This window comes from Ischnura elegans, chromosome 8, assembly GCF_921293095.1.
Source record: "Ischnura elegans chromosome 8, ioIscEleg1.1, whole genome shotgun sequence".
Lineage (NCBI taxonomy): Eukaryota > Metazoa > Arthropoda > Insecta > Odonata > Coenagrionidae > Ischnura > Ischnura elegans.
The window spans coordinates 50,074,267-50,097,775 of NC_060253.1; the positions used below are offsets into that span (position 1 = coordinate 50,074,267).

General features: G+C 37.8%; 1 protein-coding gene across 1 annotated transcript in view; it reads right to left on the bottom strand.

Moving 5' to 3' along the window:
• LOC124163259 (mucin-19-like) overlaps positions 1-23,509 on the bottom strand; it is a 223,304-nt gene that overhangs the window by 95,823 nt on the left and 103,972 nt on the right. The window lies entirely within an intron of this gene.

Here is a 23,509-nt window from a genome sequence, read left to right on the forward strand (position 1 = left end):
GTATTCTCTGGCGACATTCCACGATTGAGGGACGTCAGCTAGTATTCATTTTGCTCGGGGAGTAGCAGATCCGAGACCGGAAAGTATCTACCCAGTGCGTATGATACTTATATCTGCATTTTGAATTCATCCAAAAGTTCATCGATGGCAGTGGTAAGTAATTAAGGATGTTAGTTGGACCAATGAAGAATATGTCATTTTTATAAAAATCAAAAGAAATGAATCGTCACTGGAATACTATTTTTGAGTTAATACTTACTTGTTAGAAATGAAGACTGCAACTGAAGTTAACATTAATTGTATAAATTGGCGCTGCAGTCGCCTCCAATACCTGGGAGTGTTTCATTAAAAAAAGCTAGGATTGAATTGTTCACATTCGCTGTACCTTTATTTTCCTCTTCAACCTAGACGGACGTCTTTTGTGAAGACAAAAATATTCCACTAACGTGGGAAAACTAATACTTTGATTCGGACAGCTAAGAATCAACTTCTTACCAAAGAGGCTTCTATTACCTCCCATTTTTTTTTAAATACCGTGTTTTTCAATATTTTTTATAAAATTTTTATTTCACCTGAATTAATTAGATTCCACAAAATGTAAATTTTGCTTGTAACTTACTAATTGCTTCCTGAAAGTAATCACAACTTTTCCATTATGACGGTTCGGATTAGCGTATTCCAAGAAATTTGTGTGAACTGACGCCTTCCTACAAGTGTAACTCCGCCAAAGTAACAACCCAAAGGAATGTGTTAAACTTGTATTTTAAGGATACATTCACCAGCAATATAATACATGAATGTCGCAGTAAGTTTTCGAAAGGTTTTACGAATAGCAACTTCAACTGTACTTGAAACTATAATGAGTAGTTTATGAACAGTAACTGGTACATGTGGCAGATTACAAATTTTAAAAAGTAGCTATTAAGGAACTCAGTTTTTTTTGGTACTCTGCCCATCTCTACATTCATGCCATCCTGAGGACTCTTTTTCCCTTGCAATGCATACGATATACTGCCAATTTTCTGAGATCAGTGAGACCACAATCCTTCCAAGGCCACCATCGTTTTAACTTAGTGGCCACTGTAGGACGTGGAGTGAGAACTCAACGGCAGGAGAAAAGGGTCCGGATAGATGTAAGATAAAAAAGATGAAAGTGGTGAACGATAGATCTTATAAAACAAGGCACTTCGGTGGAGTACGTAAGAAAATCGGTAACGACTCAGGCGCTCCTTGGAGCAGAGAGAAGTGGTTATCAATGCGAAAGCGAAGTGGAATCTGGAAACCTGTTGCTCGTGGTATTCTATGATATACAAGACGCATATAAAGGGCGATTAGAGATAGGTTGAATGGAAAGAAAATCAGTTGTAATGACTCTAGAAGTTGCCAAAGTCAGTAAAAAATATATTTTACCCCAAGCAGTAATCAATATCCCAAGAACATCCAGACAACAGTGTCGGCGTTAACTTATGACATCCGTGTAATATCCATGTTGATCCAATTAGTGTTGTGTGGATATCTGTCAAATAACCATAGGACCCGGCAACAACGTTCCAACGATGTCCAACGGTGGACATCAGGGCCCATAATACAACATCTCTCAGATGTCTTCACAACATCCAATGAGTTTATAATGGGTGTAATTATTATTGTTTTTGGTGATTCCCAGACGTACCAAAAAACATTAGTGATCTTCAATTCTATACCGAACGTGTGATACCTATGGATACCGTTTGGAATAACAATTTTTAATATCATAATACAACTTGGATATCTATATAACGTTTATTTTTACAACTCGTCGTAGGTATTACAAATACGATATCCCTGAGTATCTCTATCAACATTCCTGCGGCTTAGTCTGGGGTGAGCTATTTACTCTCCTATTAAAACCAAACTTCGGGTTAAGACACTGAGTGGATTCGAGAGGAAAAAGTTTTTGCATGTTCTTGATGACTACATATATGTAAATTTTATCAATAACTCGCAGATCAAGCAAAAAGCACTAATGCGAAAAATTAAAATAACTGAAATTATAGGATAATTCTCGAAATATAAAGGCGAGTAATAAACTAGAAAAGCCAGAAACATATACTCCAACACGCGGGTAAGAAAACTCCAAAGGTGCTCAAAACCCCTTAAGGCAAAATTGTAGGCAAAATGCAGAAGCAAAATTGGTATATTTTTTGGAGTACACCAAAGTTTTAGGAATTAATGCGAGTGCAGAAAAATGATTTAGGTCCCATTAAAATCGCAAGAGGAACTTCAGGCACTATACGAGAAATTATGAGAGCTATCATTCACCTTGTACATCTTTTGTGAAGACAAAAAGATTCCACTAACGTAGGAAAACTAATGCTTTGATTCGCACAGCTAAGAATCTAATTCTTTCACTGAGCCTGCCGGCATGGCTCCAAGCCGTCATGATATTAATTAAATATTGAAGTTTATATTCCGTAATATAGCTAAACAGGCCATGGGGATACAATCAACTAGTTTCCTTGAATTTCGAATCACCTCGTATATGGATAAAATAACTTTATAAAAGAGAGAACTTATTTAATTCAGGCTCTCATTTACTCACTGTCGGTAGGTCTTTAAATTTTTGTTCCAACCATAGCTTTAAAAGTAAAAAAAGGGGAATAAGCCTGATATTTTGACCGGAAGCAGTTTAATGGGATTAGGGAGAAATAATTTAATTTTTAGGTCATGTTACGAACTCAGCAGGCCGTGAAATCTATCTAAACAATCACTATTTCTTTAGCTGAACAGGGAGCTGAGGTAGTAATTTTAGAATGAGAGGTTTAAAAAAACAAACAAAAGTATTCTTCAACTACAAAAACATTTACGTAACTTACCTTGAAAAAGAAAAGAGAGGTCATTTGACGAAACCCATCCATAAAAAATTAAGCGCCGACGGAATTCCTACGAGTTATCGTAGCGTGTCATCTTAATGACCGGCGGTGTCATGCTGGGCATGACCGACAAAGGTCACGCAATTAGCCAATGAGAGAAAGTTGTGGAAAGGCTGGTGCAAAGACGACTTCAACTCTGAAAAATAGACTCCGGAGGTACGAATGGGACTGCATCCGCATAACATGCGAACCATGAATTGCTGTGGGGAAGGAGAAAACTTGGCAACGTTGTTACCGTGTGTTCGACGAGAGATAATCGCGAAGTTTTGACGGGAAGAAATACAACCAGGATATGAATAATTTACACGAATATGTTGTTTCACCTCTTCTCGCCCTGTGCATCCGCCTCCATTAACCCGTGTCATGGGTGAACGAACCGCACAAATGAGGATAATTGACGATTATCACCAACGTATATCTATGATGCTCTCGGATTAGAGTTATCTGCCGACAGCTGAGAAAAAAAATTTATTCTAATAAATGCACGAATCGTGATCATTCTTACAACATCACTTACGAAATCCATAAGCATTTCCACAGTATTGAGAAGCTTTTACCACAAAAGATCAAAGTAAAAATTTGGGGAAATAATAAAGGTGGAAAAATTAATTCCAAACCGGAAAACGGGTAAAATCAATATGAAACTAGCTGGGCTCACATACCTGCCACTACACTTTTCTAAAGCTATAATTGTTTTTCTTGTTTCTCACTTCAATAGATCGATACATGATTTTCACTTTACCAAGTTCCCTATCGCATTTTGGAACAGTGACTCAATTTATAATGATATTTAATCGTTTCGCAACAATTAAGGAGAACTATCCCCCCACTCGATCGATCTCTTTTTGTAACCTTATTAATGAAATTAATGTGCCATGCACAATTTAATATATACCTTAATATAATTTTAGTTTTATTGCAACACATTATCGTAATTTTTAATGTGCTAATGTATTGTCATTCAGTAAATTTCACTGTCTCAGTGAATTTCATCCACTTATAACATTATCTTAAAATTTGGGATAGATAAACCAAATAATTACAAAATAATAGCTGCCTAAAATATTAAACTTATATCTCAATATAATCTCCGGGGTAAAATAGTTAATATTACAAAAACAAACGTTTATTGACACTGAATATTTCGAGATAAGATCATAGGTTTAAAACAAGCAATCCGGCAAAATGAAGAAAAAATATGACCCGCAAAGTGGGAGTGATGGATCGCCTTTATAAGGTATTTTGAAAGCTAATTAGCCACTGCCCAAAGTCCAAATGATAATTATATAGCATGTGCGCAAAGCGCGAACAGTTGATAAAATTAATGCGCCATGCACAACATGCTAAATATTTTGGTAGTTTAATTGCAATACATTGCCGTAAAATTTTAATGCACTAAAGTAATGTCATTATGTGAATTTCATTGTCTCAATCGTATAAAAAGCATCGATAACCGAAAAGCAAGCACAAAATAGAGGATACATAAACTGTAAACCATTTCGGGGACAAAATAATGGCTTCTCAATGGAGATATAATGAAAAGCCGCTATTATCCGTTGAATGGGAATAATCAAAATTAAAATCTTGTCATTGTTAACCTAGAAATGATCTGATAAAGAAACAAAACAAAGCGAAAATAAGATATTAAAGAATGAGTCTAATTTTTAAGACACGGAATCAGAAAGCGATTCGGATAACACGAAGGTTCTCGTCCCATTTTAAAAGACAGGAGTGTAACCGTGAAATGTAATTCTAGAAATCTCTTCTGAATTCTTTAACCTTAATGGCTACAGGGAACAAGATGCGATGGTTTATCGTCATTTCCTCATACACATCATATATTTCAAATACTGATTGGTGATTAATCCAGCTTCCGAGGATATGGAATAAGTAGTTTTCTCTGTTATCATCCACTATGTCGTTTCGCCAACCATTTAGCCATGGATCTTTCAATTAATATCACAAAATATAACAAATCATGTTCTTTTTACTATTTTCCTCAAAAAGAAACATTAAGAAAAAATAGAACTATAAATTTTTACGACTTAACTTTCAGCATGAACCAAACGAACTATATGTTACCTCGTCCGCATTCTATTTCAGGTTTCCTTTCACATCAACCAAGATTTTTTACCATCTTATTCTTCAGCACATGAATGTGTTGTGGCAAATTCCTCATAAAATTAAAATTTATCAGGATCTCAGAGAAATTTAAGCATAACAACTCTATACCAGTTTACTCAAGCATTTACTCCTATGTGTTGTCTTAATAAGAATTGATGCAAGGCCAAAGGTATCAATAAATCTAGATGTATAACCTATTGTCTATAGTTTGCAGACGTATATTTGTCTCAGAAGAGCTCTTCTACCTCCTTTTCGTTTTATATCATCCGGTATCAATAAATCTAGATATCTAACACATTGTTTGTTGCTTAAACAGGTATATTTTTGTTAGAAAATCTCTTTTACCTGCTTTGTCGCTGACAAAGAATAGTTGGGGCCTTCTCTGCTTCGATAATTATCACAGAAACACAATCATTAAGTCATCTCCCGGCGTTTCTAACTAATACCTGCCCGCCTGGAGCGACTGTAATAAAACGAAAGGCATTTCGACGAATGGGAAACAAAGAAGGAGGTGGGAATCGCTTAATGTGATCTTCCAAGGATTTTGTTTGTCTCTCGACCTTAATTGCGAGTAGGCAGAAGAATTATCCGGCGAATGAACGAGGGAACAGCGTTTTGGGAATCCTCATACGAAACGATTAAATTCGCAAGGCCATCCTCTATTGGCAAGAATTCAAGTATTTCGTAAGACCATAAAGTAAAGGAAGGGAAAGCAATCTCTGAGTTTCATTTCCTTCCACACTGGGGTGCCAATGTGGAAAACCTATTACGACTATGGATGAAGCGGTTTTATCATAATAGCAAAAAAACTATCTAATTTTCCTCTGACTTATTTATTTGAACGACCTAAGTTTCGGGATCATGAAAGTGAGCGTTGTTCTTTGCGATCTTGTAACATTAACTGGAGTGAATTCCTCAAAAATTAAGGTTCAATATCTTTTTGCGATTATTATAATCGGTAAATATAGCTTATATTTCAATCAAATATTTATTATTTATTTTTACGAGGCATATCTCAGTTCGAGAAGGATTTGTTGGTTAATTTTTGACTTTACGACTATTTGCAGTAAACGTCAAGAGCATACATGTTAAAACTGCATCGGAAATATATAGAAGCAGTCTGGGAATAGAATTTGCTTTCACTTCCATCCAGGGTAATCACAAAATAAAACATTTGCTATCACACTAATCTGCATACATAGGCGCCGACTCCATGGGGCTTGAGGGGGCCCGAACCCCCTCAAAAATTCGTTATGGCTGTGAGGAGAAAATGTGTCAGGCTCGTCGATTTTCCCCGTAGTGTCCAGATATCGAGATTCGAGTTATAAGGGTTCTAATGTTGATCATATGACTCTTCTAAAATGCTTAAAAAACTTAAAATTCATTACTTAGAAAATTTCCCGGGGCAAGATCCACGGTTTGGGCCCCCCCAATATTTTTTGTAAGTCGGCGTCCCTGTCTGCATATGCATAATGAAAAGGGATTCCGGCTCCTTAAATAGCCACGCGACTCCATACGACTGATTGATCCAGATTTTATGGCTCCCTTGGCTTTAAATAAATCTAACGAAGCATAAGAATATTTACAAGAACAACAAAAATACTTCACGGAGTATTCAAAGACATTTTATCATATATTACGACATGGTATCATAAAAAAATATACGGAAATGGACGATTGAGCACTTTAAGAAAATTCATATCACTAGGAACAGATATTATTATTTTCTGAATAATATTAATCTGAAAGTGTGATACTGAATTTACTTCTAACAAACGAAATGCGAGATTCAAACCTGCAATGTTACTAATACACTCACTCATACTTTTTTGCAACGATTTTCAGTAGTCCAAAAAGTTTCGCCTTGATGTGGAAATTATCACGACAGAAAATCATTGAAATGGCACAAGCGTGAGAATGAGGCAAATATATCAGGCCTTAGACAAATCCTGAATTTTCATCACGTTTACTATTAATATAAATAATTTACTAATACAACTAATGTAATTTTTCATATGAATAATGTACTACTAATTATAGCTTGGCAATACGTATAATCTCAAGCACAATCTCTGGTATAACATATGATTCTTTTGTGTTAAAAGAAAGACTAAAACCGGAGGATAGAAGTGAGAAAGTAAGAAACATGTCAATGAATACCAATTTTGCAGACTTCTTAAGTCATATCAATGCAATTCAGCTCAAGGAACATGAATTTATTACTATTATTTTTATTACTTTAATTACTATTTAATTTATTACCATCTATGCTATTTTCATAATCATAGCATTAAATAATTTTAATAAAGAATATAATCTCAGGTGATATTTCATCAATTGAGTAGATTTTTTAATTAGTCATCAATAAATTAGATTAATTAATTATTAAATAATTTAGAATACAGGTTTGACGGAAGAAAGTAAGAAAAATCAATTTTTATCGAATTTTTGTTGAAGTCTCCAGTGCTACAACCATGCAAGTGCAATGCAACCCAGCTCTAGTTACACGAATAAATATAATTTCTTCCAATCCCTACAAAAACAGGCTGATCTCTGAAGCGGTCGATGCATAGTTGAGATGAGTGAAAGAAGGATAGTTCAAATGGAGTTCCGAAATCAAAGGATTCTGGCCTCTTGATCCCACCGATAGGTCGATCACAAGAATTTGATCGGCAAATTTCCCATTCGAATCCACCCGAACAGCAAAGTACTTTTTTTTCGTTAGGCTTTCGAGACTGATCGGAATTTAACGGAGTCCGTCGAACGACAAAAGGGATCGAGTTTCAGGAGTTCACAAAAGGAAGCAAAACAATGAAACGTTTACAAAAGAGCCGGCGCCTTTTCACAAGCAGGCATCCGGAGATCGCAGGAAACAGATGAAGGTCGGGCTGTTTTGTTTTTTCCTTGCGGCGACGAATAAGGAAAGGGAGACGGCATAGGGGATAGGCTTAATGGTTTTTAAATCACCCGGAAGAGAATTCGAACCGAATAATTTCGAAGTTAAGTTTCACTTGGGTGTTGTTCCCCAGACCTCTCTGGTAGTTCATTTTTTATTTTTGCAATTTATTTTTTTAAAGCGTATGCGTGCATACTCGTTGTTTCCAGCAACAAGACTATTCGGTTAGCAGCCAAATCGATGGTAAAAAATGGGTTTTTTTTCCCAAGGATTGGCCGAATATCAAGCAAAATATCGTATTCTATGGCTTGCAAGTGTAATAGCTTATTTGCTCCCTCTTTTCTTGCCTCTTTTTTGTCACGTACTGCTCGAAAAATACTTATGTTATAATGACGGTAGTTTCGTAGGAGCGTATTTGCCTGGATTTCAAAATTAGACTCCTGAGAATACACAGAGACAAAATTTTGGGACTTGAGATAAGGGCAAATATAGACAAGGATACACCTTGAAAATTTGAGGATGTTAGCATAAGTTTTAGACAAGTAATTCCTCTCGAAGAAAGACCAGTCTCGCGGACGTGATGCATCATCTGAAGCCTTGCTTCCTTGCTCTGCTTTGCCAATTATTCTTACCCAGTCCCTCTTTTCAGAACCGTCCATTTTATCCTCTAGTCCAAATGTAGCAAATGCGGCTAGACTCGAGGTGACGACTGGTGCAATCACTAGTTATAAATATAAACATATTAATGACTTTTATAATAAATTTAAGAGTATAATTCGTAGAATAATTTTTTCATTGCTGCGTTTAATCCTATATATGAGAAGACTGTTTGCCTGTCAGACCTTAGTTCTCCCCCAGAAAAAAATCCTGGAACCGCCCTTGATTATATTGTATATACGTTATAAAAATATTACATAGAAAAAACTACTAGGGCCAGACAACCAGAAGCACGAGAGAAAGAAGAGCTGTCTGGAAGCTTACTAGGAGGAATGTAGAGCTGCAGTACACCAATCTTAGGAATGCAATTCTTTGAATAGGTTCACAAATATCAAAATCTCATCACCTAAACAGCGACACTGTAACAATACGAACTTGAGAACGAGTGGTTTGGGCAGCACGACATTAAGATTAGAAGCCAACGGCTAACGCGTCTCTCTCTACACTTGACCTTGAGTAGGCCACGTGCAAAAACAAGTTGAAATAAAACATAAAAAAAGGAAAGTGGAAGAACTGTTCAGACTGATAAAAAGAGAACACACCTGTAGTCCATAAGAGGGGAAAGGAGACACTCTTCCCTTTATCCAGGTCGTAAATAGAGCCGAATAACACATCCCAGGAGAGAGACGGAAAACTCGTTCCAAAGAGGATGATGTCGGGGTGGAGTAGGAGGCAAATGCAGGTGGCTCCGCGCCTCGGGCAAATCGAGAAAGTCAGGCCTCCTGTCGCGCCTCGCTCTTCAACTTTTTTTTCTTTCTCCTCTCTCTCTCTCTCGTTTCAATCGAGAAAGAAGGGCGACTCTCCAAATCACGCGGGACTGAGAGAAAACGGCTTTAGAAACGTGCGCCAGGGCAACTCGGGAGAGAACTTTGCATACTATGCCCCTCTTATAGGACACTCCTCGCCCCCACCCTATACAGCTTCCACCCCCCCCCCCCAAAACTCTGGAAGTGGTGCGGGGGACGCAGAGATACAGCACGATTCAGAATGGCCAGATTAATAGCCTTTTCCATCGGGACGACTCGCGTGGAATCGGTGAGAGGAATTTGCGAGGGTAGGCCCACAACGTGATGGAATTCTCGAGCGAGTTATATTTATTTTAATATTCAAGTTTACGTAATCATTTGCGACGACGACTCATCACCGAAAAAATGATTGAATGCAATTTTTATGATACAAACGTATTCTTTAAACTGTACTTCGTCGACAGCCAACTTTTTAATGAAATTGGTCTGTTATTGATTAAGGCCGCTATACACGGTATAATGAACATGCGAATGAAATTATTCGCCATACATAACGGAAAAATTCGCGAATGATCATTTTTGCGCATGATCATTCAATGAAAATTAGAGTATGCTATATGCTTGCTTTCACGATCCCGTGAATGATGTCATGATTATTCTCATGACAATTCACCGTGTATAAACCTTTACTTCATCTTGAAATAACATTTTAAAAACAGCTAATTCCCAAACATCTCGCTTATCCTTATACAAATTAAATTATACGATTGAGATTTTCCAGATTAATTTAAAGTATATTATTACTATAAGTATTAGGTATGTATATTGCCTACCGCCAATTAAATAATAGATAATCAATGACATATATTATTATATTAAATTTATTTCCAATTCAAGGTGACATTAATATTTGTGACGACGAATAACGAATGACGACGAACGAGAAAATAAATATCTGCCATTTTTATGATCCAAGCATATTCTTCTGACTCTACTTCGTCGACAGTCAACTTAAAAATAATTGGTCTAAACCAGCTTATAACTTCTATAAATTACATTTAAAAAGTGGACATTTTTGTAGAGTCTAATGGCTATGCTTTTAATTGTGCATAAAACAATGATTAACATTTTCCTGATAAAATATTTAAACAGATATTTTTCTTACAATGCTCTTCTTACCTTCATTTTCAAAGATAGATTATCGATGCTATATTTTCTGAAAATTGTATTAAAAAATCGGAAAAATTCTGCACACCCATGACGAAGCCTTCGAATACCTAGAGTAAGGTCAGAGAAAAACCACAACGCCGGAGTCTTTTTTTACGAAAACGGGTGAACGGTGAGTCAGAACCTACATTAAATTATTAAAATAAAACTTAGGCATCTTCTAATGCTACTTGCCAATTAACCCCGACGATGAAGTCAAAAATACATCAGTTAATTGAAAATGGCCCTACAGCTGTCTCAGTTGGTTAGAAAAATTGTCTATTCTGTTTCTAAATCTGTTTTTTAAATAAACTACAGAAAAAGATAACTTTTGTTTTGCATCGCTGAGTAAGAGCAAAGCATTAATATCCTATTCCGTCGGAAGGACTCGCATGCATCCATCCGAGGAATCCGCGACGGTAGAGAGGGTTATGGAATTCTTCAGTGTAAAGATTGTTTTTTAAGCTTTCAAAATCAACGTTATGGCTTCACTGTTTAATTTCAAAATTTAAATCCAATCAAATAAAGCTAGAGATTGCTCGACTCAATTCTTCGAATCCTCGAATCGAATTCTACAAGGACATAATAATTGATTTCTTAAAAAAATAGGATAAGATGAAAATCAATTCCTTTTCCCTTAACACTTAAAACGATAAACACAAAATAAACGAAGCTGCCAGCGATTTATAATTTAACCGTTACTCGTTTCGATAAACTTAACGGTATTTAAAACGGTACCGAAATATGACAAAGAAAACGATTTCACTTGGACGCTCTGTGTTTCGCAACGTGGGATGATGTGAATAAAAAACAAATAACAGAGGGTTAATCTTTTTGATGAGTATCACATAGACGCATTATGTGGCTATCTTCAATCAGACTTACAGGAAGTAGAAGTCCATGAAAGACGACCGGTGATAAACTTCGAAAGCAGCCGAGACTCATGCGAGTCCCTGACCTTACTATTCGTGAGGTACAAGGTCGCCATGGCTTTCCAACCATGAAGCATTTCACAACAGAACCCTACAGAATTCTCTTTTCATTCACTTGAAGATGGGGGCCTTGGATTCTTTTCGCTATTTTCTGGTTGACTTTAAATATATAAAAAATCTGTACCAATGATTCCATTGTTACCAAATAGTTTTCCTTCTTAGTTAACTACAACATAATTGCATACGTAACGCTTGCATTACAAGAGAAATTGCTGGAGCGACAAATTCTATTTTAAACAATTAACAACACTATAAAGCTGCAACACTGATAATATTTCAAACAGTATAACAGTTCTGCGAAAAATCCACAGAGAAAAAATCATTCGCCTTGACCGGGATTCGAACCCGGATCCCTCGATTTCCGGCCGAGTGCTTTAGCCAGTTAAGCTACCGAGGCGTCATTCTTCCCTGTGGAAATTTGTGGACTTTTTCCCACAATTGTGCATTGCGGGTGACTCCCGTAAAGTTATCACCGTGGCTAGTCCCGGTATACTTAAATTCGTCAAGAGAGAACACCCCTTGTGTTCAAAGTTCGGGCTTTACTCTCCGGCTGTGGCGCCATGCGCACGATTTGGACTGCTCGTCGCATAATATGCTCGGCAGTCCATACCACCATGTCCGGTAAAGTCCACAAATGTCCACAGGGAAGAATGACGCCTCGGTAGTTTAACTGGCTAAAGCACTCGGCCGGAAATCGAGGGATCCGGGTTCGAATCCCGGTCAAGGCGAATGATTTTTTCTCTGTGGATTTTTCGCACAATTGTGCATTGCGGGTGACTCCCGTAAAGTTATCACCGTAGCTAGTCCCGGTATACTTAAATTAGTATAACAGTTATCATTCGCTATTGTTCATCATGTAATGTGATAGGCGATACATACTGTAGGAGAAAATTTTATCATGTTTTCGATTTCAATTCAAATAATCAAGTCTGCGCCACTAATAACAGGGTGAAGTAATTCACTTAATTATCCTTACTTGGAATATTCATTTGTATTGTTTACGTACTCATATTAAATACAGAAATATAATATAATACAATAAAAGTTTTTGATCAGTAGATTTCAATATAAACAATTAAAAGCCTTGTAAGAGCGGAATGGAGAGCAGCATCAAACCAATCTTGGGATTGTTGACTTATCGACATCTACACATAAGCTACCTACAAAGGTGTTTGGCAGGGGGTGAACCATCACCAACATGCACAAGAGAATTGTAATATACTTCCACTAACAAGAACTAAGCGTCATTCAAGCTACATATGTCATTGTATCCTACTTATGAAGGGAATCTGCCTATAAGGCTAGACATGCAAAGCATACTGTTATAAATTCTAAAAAAAATTAGAAACGTGGATTAAGGAATATTTCGGTTAGTAAGCTACAGTATACCAGTCAACGAGCCGATTTCCTAACGCCTAAATAGCCTAAGTCCTAACAATGTCGTTATAGTTTCTTATTGATCGCTGGAAAAACGATGATGACGAAGCAACTTTGGCGTGGATGGCGATATTTGGTGGAATTTTGTAACAGGAAACATAATCACAGATACACTAATAATGTACGTTCCACAAATTTGTAATGGTCGAATCCCGGTTCGACACTATACATTATGCCACCATTGAGAATGACATAGAGTATAGTGTCAAAACCTGGGTCCGAACATTAAAAAAACTGTGGAGCGTACAATATAAGCAATTAGTTATTTCTTGGAGTATAGGTTAGTGAAATGCAAACTGTTTGCCGACGTTTCGATATTATATTGCCTTTGATTTTTCAAATATGTACAATAACATTTTTATTTATTTTTAAAATTTTGTTGTTGTAAAATTGTTCATATCTTCATGTATTAATATATTTTAACCATTATTCATAGCCCTGATGAAGATATAATACAATATCGAAACGTCGGCAAACATTTTTTGCATTTCATTTCACTGACCTTTACTCCAAGAAATAATTAATTACTATATAAATTGAGGTCATGATGAAGGAATCGATTAATACAATATTAGTGTCATCTTCATCGCTGAGCAACAATGCTAAGATTGGTTTAACGCAGCTCTCCTCTCAATTCTCCTATCAGCCAAACTTTGCACACATACGTATTTCTTCTCTTTCACATCCTTCTTTACCTGTTCAATATATTTTGTTCGATGTATTCCCTCGACGATTGTCTTCATCAGGCCATCATGTATCAAGATGTGTCTTAGAAGGTTGTTCCGTCTTCCTATTAAGGTTTTAATGAGGCTTCTCTCCTACTCTTCTTAGGAATTCCTCGTTACTAACTGGTCGATCCATTTGATTTTCATCATTCTTCTGAAGCACCACATTTAGAAGGCCTCTATCCTTGCTTTCTCCGCTGCTGTCATTGTCGATGCCTCACTTTCATAGAGGAGCATACTCCAAATGTAGGTTCTTTTAAATTGCTTCCTTACTTCATCATTTAAGTTTCCCGCTATAAGCAGGTCTCTCCAATATTAGTGTATACCTGTGATTTTGTTTCGATGGTGACAAAAATACACTTTCAAGCACTAATTCGAGTGTGTTTACAGACATGTAGCCGCACAGATTCCGGCAGACATTTTCGTTGGGAGCAATCCATTACACTCTGCGTCTGCCTCGTCCTCTATGAGTGGACGACCGCAGTCAGTTCGCAAAGGAGGACGTATAGAGGGGAAAGGGAAATCTTTTTTGAGGACGTAGGAGACATGGGCCGGTAGCGTCGAAAAGGATCAAGGTAAACGGGAGGCAGGGAATCACTGAACATCTCCGAAAAGAACGGAGGAAAGGAAAGAGATTGAGAGTGAGGGAAAGGGAGAGGAGAAATTTCCTCCCTCGTATCCCCCTGGGGGGGCAGAAGGCACACTTTCGCCCGAGTCGTCCTTTCCCTCCCCCCCCCCTTAGTCCGGGGGGTCCTACTACGCCCCCTCCCGCTCCGCTGACCTTATTGGGAGAATCCACCCGGCTCCAACCCCACGCACGACCCAGAAGGAAAAAAAGTCCCGTGAAAACGCCCAAGAAGGAATTGGAAACGGTGATGGAGGTGCGGAGTAATGTCACTATTCTAGGATATAATACTGTCTCATCTCTCAGTAATTTTCGTCGTTGGAAATTTATTGACAGTTCAAGACGTATTTGCCGGCCTCGGTGGCGGTGGGGTAAAGTTCTCGCCAGCTACATATGAAGTTGCGGGTTCGAGTCCCGCCTGGGTAGGTCCCCTACCCAGAAAATGGTTGATCGTGAACGTTTAGTGTTTTCTTGTTGTTAACCCCCGCTAATGTGAGATGTTTTCGGTGGTATGGTATTAAATTAAATAAAAAATGAAATAATTACTCTTTTCATTGAATTCCATTTTTAGCCGGTAAAAAAATTGGAAATTCGACGACATATTAGGCACGTGGTGGAACTCTTTCTGACCAAACTGTTGCTGACTGTGACTGAAGTGCAACTATATTTAGTCACAAAATAATTTTTTCCATCCCTTCTGAGGGACAGTTCCAGCGATCTCTAAAATGATCACGAAAAAAAATCACGCGATCATTTCACGCGATGGCTCGAGGGATGGCATTTCCATCCCTTTTTCCAACACTCGGAACGTCCCTTTTTCCGTCGCTGAAACCATAGTTCGCACCGTACTACGGCCACGAACAGCGATAATAACTCTGCGCTTAGCTTTTAATTAAAACGATATATGTAAATACGGAAAATTACGGAATATACGATAGAAAAAAAGGATGGGGGAATGATCGCGTGGTCCAGGAAATGATGGGTCGAGGGATAAGTATTTTGGCCCCTGAAAACCTATCATTGGAGCTATCATTTTGAGGGACGGAAAAATGATCGTGTTATTCAGGCTGTAAGATGATCCCCACTATATTCTCATTCTCTCCCCCTTACTGACGTCCTTATTGGTCGGGAACAACCACCCTGGCTCAACCCGGTAAGGAAGGGACGGTGGAGGCCCGTAAAACGCCCGGAAAGGACTTGGAGGCGTTGAAGGATAAAGGAGGGATGAAAATTGAATGCAGACGGAGGAGATGAGAAGGAAGGAGGGCGAAGAACAGGGGAGAGAGCCAGGGGAGACGCAAGACGTGATTGCGGATTCAATCGCCCAGAACCCTCGCACGTTCCTTCAACCCTGAACGCATTCCTATCCAGTTTTTTTTACCTTTTTTGTACAAGGTCGTGAAAAAAATGGGGGAAAGATCCATCAGGTCTCTCTTGAACGCTCAAGATTTTAAGACTTGGGGACAATGTAACGCGTCGTTTAAGGGCAAGAAGTTTCGCCTAAAATCAACTTTTTCTGGGCAGATATGGTGGAAGAGCATATCAAATGATAAAAAAAAGATATAGTGATGTCCACTTACAATATGCTTCAAAAAATCCACTTAATGTTAATTCGCAGCTCTACTTATCATGTTTCGATTGGTTTGCAAACATGTATTGTATATCTGTGAAATAAATGTAAGTGGGCAGTACGTATCTTATCTTGTTTATCATAAGAAGTGTCGAATACATATCATTAGTTTATCATTCTTTCTTGAACTTTGTTACCTTTAAAGTACTACAGTTAAAAATATTAAAATCTGTAATTAAAATTTTAGTAAAAATGAACCCATGTATTTTTATTATGGGTGCTATTATTTCTTTTCTCCACGGCCACGTTCAAAACAACTACACTTGGCCCAACTAAGAAAAAAATAGCATCTGCTTTCTTACGAAAAGTTTCAATGGCATAATTCGATTAAAGGCCTGTAAAAGTCGAAAAAAATCGTGCTTTATCCTGAAATTCACCAATGTTAAAACCATAGATTTTTTCATCGGGAGGACTTAAAAACATCTACATCATCATCATCAAACAAAAATTTCCGATTGATTTGTAATTTGAGCAGTGAAAAATAATATGTCATTAAGTAGAAGGATTCATTACTTATCAAGTTACACCTAGTTAAGTTTTTGTGAACGGGACTCAAAGAATTTGGTCGGAGAGTACGTTTTCATCTCTGCACGCATACATATTCGCTTTTTCCCCTTTTTTTACGCAGCGTCGCGAATAAATAAATAGGAATAGGGTCTTTTGGTCAGGTCCCTCTGAGTCGCCGAAGATGCTAAGACTCGGACGAGACGAGACCATATAAAGTGCGGTCAGTCTTTTACTCGCGAGGAGGATTTTTATCTAGCAAGGCATAAAAGACATGGGACGGTTTTATACGCCCTCTTTATCTCAGGTCCCACGCGATCCTATTTCCTCTCGGTATAATAAATATCGGTGAGAGCAATTTTCCATAAAACGTGGCAGGTATAAAATCAGGATTCGATGAACGAAACGACAGATCCCCAAGGGAACATTTACTTGAGGGGAGCGGTTGGGCGGAATATTCAGTGGGCACCGCACAAAGAGAAATGAACGTAAGACATTCATACGGTAGCCTTCATGGAAGGGTATTATATGAACATTCTCTCGGGATACCGAAGGGACTCAAACTGTCCTCTACGACATTGACAAGTGTTAAAATCCGAGGAAGTACACTGTTAAATGCTATAATGTTTCTCTAGATCCGTGTTGTTCTCAGGAAAGGTGGAGAGTAAGAATACAACAGAAAAAAATGGTACACACGAATATTCAGGTGTAGTGCGTATTCAGTTTTCATTATTTCAGGTCTCATAAGTCTGTTAGTTTTCTGTTAACATGTTCTTGCATTAATAAATTCCTGTAAAACTGTTACAGTAATAATAATGATATTAAGGGTTCCTTTCAGCAATGTATGAATAAACGGTGACCATGGTTTCGACAATTCATATCTTAATGCTGCATCAGACGACTGAAGACGACAAATAGCGTCGAATCCATGGTTGTCATACGTAAAAGTTGAGCGGATAAAAATCACTAACATAAATACATATGTTTTAATTGAAATTGAGTATGGAGTGAAATCTTGGAGAGAACTACACCTAATTTTACTTAATATTGGCTACGATGACGCAAAATTAATTTCCAAGGAAAAAGGATACTATCCACGTATCATTGGGGAAGCGATACAGATAATGAAATCCACGAAAACCTTCAATAGGGAAGACGCATAACAACTATCCAACTAATCGAATAGTGTACTCAAACCATCTCGGGAGAAAGAGAAAAAATGAAAACGCCAAGGATAACGGGCCAATGAGAAGTCTTGCGCCTCCTATATGGACCAATGAGAAGATGCCTGACTCCGATGGATGTATATAAAAGATAGTCGAAACTATCTCTCAGCATTTTACCGATCTAAAGAAGCCAGCTGAGGTGCCGGCGAAACTGTCATATACGAAGATGGACACACACCATACATATCCCTTAAACCTTTCCCCTTAAAACTCATTGATTTCTTAAGAGGCAGCTGGCATAGCTATGGCACTTGAGAGCATTTGATATCACGAAGAATAGTGGCCGGATTTACTAAACTTTAATAAAGTGTCTATTTTAGCAGACCGCGGCAAGCATGAGGGCATTTTCCCTCGTAGCCCCTCTCAGAATCCCTTCTTGAAGTAATGGTACAATGGTATACAACGAACACCGTTGAATACACCTTCTTGAAGTGATTCAGCAACCGAGAAATAACACGCTGCGAATACTAACGCAAAAATATCTAGGATTCGGGAGCGGAAGTATAACCAGGGGAATGTCTGCCGCAGGCGAAGCATAAAGTTAACGCATTTGCAATGGTAATGCCTGGAAAACATTTTGCCGCCGCGAAAAAAATAACTCCCACGTGTTGGAGAAGAGGAAGTGGCTCCAGAATGCATCAGAATAAGTAAGCCAGAGAAATGAAACGCTCTGTTCAAAGAAAATACTAAATGCGAATGAAGATTATGCAAACGTTCTCTCACCGGGAATGAACGTGGGCGTGGGCGTGGGTATACAAGTATTTAGTCAAAACTATAAGAAATAGCAGTCAAAAAAGGCGCTTAAAGAGTCGGTAGTCACCAAAGAAGGCTAGGTTTTATTCAGCACTTCATTTATAGAGAAATACCTTGCAATATCTACGGGGAATGTGAAACCCCTAGTTATTGCGATGGCGCACCACCGATTGTTATCCGCATTGATTAAGTGAAAGGAAAAAACTTAACCCTCTAAAGACCAAACTAACCTACCTACAGATTTTTATTATTTTATTCGTATACTATTTATTTTACTACTAATTAAAAGATATTATCAAAGAAACCACGAAAAAATTTAAATACCTTTTTAAGCACGTTCCCTAATGGGAACAAGCCAAAGAATTTAGCCAGTGCTAGAAAAATAAATGTACACTTGATCAAAAAACCAAGTTTAAAAATGTAATATGTGTATTGATATTTTAAATAAATGAGCATTTGTTACTGGAGAGCGAGTGTAGGTAAAAATATATCGAATGAACCACATGCTCACAACGGAGGTGATGAAAAGAACCAAATTTTGAAAAGGCGTAATTAACGACCAATGTATACACAAGTCATGCGATTCGCTTTAAAAAATACTCCCGTACTTTATTTACATAAAAAAAAGCTTTCAAGGTAATCACAGATACAAAATATAATTTTCATGAATTTTTATTCATCTGTTAACTAATGGGAACATTGGACTGTAAACGGTTAATCCTAACTATGAAATACCGTGTTATAATCTTAAAACTCACCAACCAGGAGTCAGCTCTTTTAGTATCACGTTTGCTTACCTGTAATGAAAAAAAAACATTTTTAAGTATCTTGAACAAGGAAAACAAGTCATTTGCAAACAGAAACGTACATTTTACAGCTATTTTCTTTTTTTTTAAGTTTTTCTAAAAAATTCTCTAGTCTTCTTTAAATTCATGGTTTATTTTGTATTTGCATTGTTATTGTTATTTTTATTATTCTTGAATTTTATTACCTCTTTCCCGATCTTGTACAGCACTCATATTTTTATTTAACAAAATTGCTTTTGCCCTATTAGGTTTTTTTAATGTTTATAAAATTTCACCATCCGCTGTTTTGAGAAATGATGGAAACCCCTGATCAGGTATATCTAAGGGGTACCTATATTATATTATATTATATTGTTTTATTTATTGTAATTATGCATTTTGCAATTTATTTGCTAAGATAAGAATCAACAAGTAGAAGGTGTGGTGGTAAAGACTTGGGTTATCGCGCACCCAAAACAATCAATAACAATACTACCATGTTTTTATTATACTAGGACCACATTATGGACCCGATCAAAAAGGGGATGTTGATAAAAAATTGCTCAGAAATATAATTTTTTGGCCGTTTGTGTATAAGATACATTTAGAATTGCGTATAATAAGAGCGTCACGGAGGACATGATATTAGAAAACTACTACATTTCCAGGTCCGACAGAAAAGATAAATTAAGATAGTTATTTTGCCGAACGGATAGGTATGAGAATTCGTTTTTTCCCCGCATGATAACAGACTTTAACAAATACTAGGCGTAATTTAGTTAGGGCATTTCCTTTTAATGTATAAACGGCTGGTGTCCTAACACCAACCGCCACACGCCTTTATCGGCGTATGGCGGGATAGAATGTAGGTACATGCAGCATAGAATATTTCGAAATTTTCTTGAAAATTACATATTTGTCGCTACTCGAGCTAAACTTCTTAAGTTGGCAGCAAAGTCTAGTCGAAGTTTTCCCCGGCCTCGAGACAAATAAAGTCTTCCCTGTCAAGGTCGACAGAAAGCAGAGACACCGGCTTAATGGTGAGTCGGAAGGGAAGTGAAAAAAAAGGAGACGATTCTCTCGGCAAGGATGAGCGCGAAAGGTATTATTATCTCCTTCTTTGAGGTCGGTGCAATAACTACCTCCAACCCCGATTCTATTCAACCTTCTAGACTTACAGACACCACTCCTCGAATCCGGAGATTAATGATATAATTATACTTTTGAGCTAGAATTCCATTTCTGAGGTTACATTGCTATGTGAGAAGCAGAGTTCCGTAAAAATTGCTTTTTTTCCTCTTACATCGAGCTTACCAATACTTTACCTTCATAGCTGGCTCCACTTTTATTAAAGAACACACGGTCTTAAAGCTTAAACCAGTGTTTTATGGACGTATTTAAGTGAAAAATCTCAAGTAAGGGAAAGAAATTGGCTCAAACTGACTCAATGAATATAAGGTAATACTCTTCATGTATCCTGTATTTGAACCTGATAATGTCGCGATGGGACGAAACTGGTTGTTACTGGAATCATGTGAAATTTACAAAGTTTTTTATTCAACAAGATTAAAAATGTTTTTATAAATTATTCGTCATCCCTGAGCGTGCCCGTTAATGAATACGGAGACAGATCTGAGGAGTAAGATATTCAAGGAAGATTAAAGTTTTGGGGAAACTTGACGGTGGCCCAAAATCTCAATGGTAACATTTCCTTATTATTTATTCAAAATTTCAGGGGTGGGATTCACTCAAACCAAGCCCAAGGATGGGACAAACAGGCGAAGTACATAAAAATATGTCTTGAAGGATTTTTGATGCATATATTTTCCAAATAAAGTCCAAGTGACTCCGTTTCCCTCCGAGAGCAGATGGATAAACTTAATAACAACATGCTCATACACTTAGACCACATTTATAAGGACTAGAGAGAGTTAGTTCCAACAGACAACGAAGTCATGCATTTGCGAGTGTCTCCGCGAATTTTCTCGCGGGAAAGGAGTCTAATGTAAACTACGTTCCCAGAGCGTCAGCTGTCTTGGGATAACGTGGAGAGCACTAAATTCATCCCTTTCTCCTCTCGTCTTTTGAAAAATCGTAGTTTTCCCTGTTTTTTAAGCGCGGTAAACCACTAAATCTAACCTCTTAACCCTTGGAACGCCGGGAAGCACTATCGCGCCTCTCCTGCAACGTCACTCTTAGATGTTGATAGTTCACTAATCATTCAATAGTCTATATTAATTTTATTTTACCATTAACAATTTTATTTAAATAATTAAAATTTACTCATATTACCAAAAATACGACAAAGAATACATTAAAAAGGTGAAACCACGTATAATAAAGATTTCCTTAAGTTTTAGAATATATATACCTTTAGTTGTTTTTGAGACCTGATTTTTTTCCAAACCTACTAAAAAATTAGCATCATCATCATTGGTCAACAATCCTAAGATTGGTTTGACGCAACTCTCCATTTCTCTCTCCTATCCACTAAGCTTTTCATAGCGACGTATTTCTTCTCTTTTACATCCTTCATTGCCTGTCCTGTATAACCATTGGCGCCGACTCCATGGGGCTTGGGGGGGGGGGGGGGGGGGCCCGAGTCCCCTCAATAATTCGCTATGGGTGTTGAGAAAAAAGTTTCAGGCTTGTCGATTTTTCCCGCAGCGTCCAGATATCGAGATTAGAGTTCTCAGTGCTCTAATGTTGATCATATGACTTCTAAAATGTTTAAAAAACTTAAAACTCACTACTTATAAAATTTCCCGGGGAAAGATCCCCGGTTTGGGGCCCCCCGATTTTTTTTGTAAGTCGTCGTCCCTGTGTATAACTCACTCGGGGCCGTCCCTCGCCCTTCTTCCCTTCCACTTGTCCTTCAGCGATTATCTTCATCAGCCCATGATGTTCAAAATATGGTCAACTAAGTTGTCCCGCTTTCTGCTTGAGGTTTTTACTTTTAACGTAGTACCTAGAAAGTCGGTTGGCACTCAAAGGATTAATATGCAAATGAAACAAAAAAGCAAAAGCAAAATTCATTTTTTAAAATGATACCAAGCAACAATTCCTCGCATCAAAGGTTGGTTGGTTGTTAATAAATAACACAAAAGCATAGTAAATTGACTGCATGGAGTTACAGATCTATAGTACTAAAGTCAGCACGGTAAGTGTTGACAATTCAGGAATTTTCTTTGAACATATGGCAATGCTTTGAAAGCGATAGGAAAAAAATAGATAAATAGGGGGGGGGAGGGGAGGTTTCCAAGTTTTCCACTACTCTGGGTACTGTCATTCCCGAGTAACGCCGGGTGTCCTGCTAGTAACATATATTTTCCCATTTTTTTGGAAACTTCATTTCCAAATCGGAAATTTTCCATGGAAATATGGCAACGCTTTGACTGTGATAGGAAAAATGTAGATACATGTGGAGTAAAAAGGGGCTCACGTAGACGTGAGTACTACCCTTCCCACCCACGCACACCTTACTAAACCCCCCAATAATGTTTCTCGCTTGCGGCGCTCCTGGCAGGAAGAGCGCTGTAGCGGGGATGCCAGTGAAAGCATGCACTCACTCCGCCGCGAATGTGTTTGTCCTTGCCAAAGGGAATCCATTAATTTCCATAAGGTGTCTCCCTCACTCAAAACCTCCTCCCTTGCTTTCTAAAAACCTTCAAGCATCAGCCACGCACGGGATCAAACATTTTATTTTTTTGGCGCGAATCCACGCTTTCACGAAGTGCTCGTCAGCTGTTTTGAGTGGAATTTTGCCGGAAACACTACGTTCAATTTTATTTATAATTCGACTTCGAGAATTGTGACGGGAGGATAGAAATCGAGTGTCTTATCTTGAAAAAATATCCATGCATAGTTTTCCAAGTACTCAGGGGTACCACCCGTTTAACAACCGGTAGCATCCTTCGGTAACAACTATAAAGCCACACTCACGCACGGGACCAAATATTTAATTTTTTTGGCTCAAATCCGCGATTTCACGAAGTGATCTTCAATTTTTTCTAGTGGAATTTTGTCGGAAAACGCTAATTTCATTAAGTATAACTTAGAGAATTATGATGACGGGATAGATGAGAAAATCATGAGTCCTGATGTGCAAATATAAGCATAAATTCTCTAAGGATTCACCGATAACATCCTTATAATAGCACGTAGCATCCTCCGGCACCAACTTAAAGCTACATCCACGCATGGGATAGAGCATTTATGTTTTTGCGTGAAT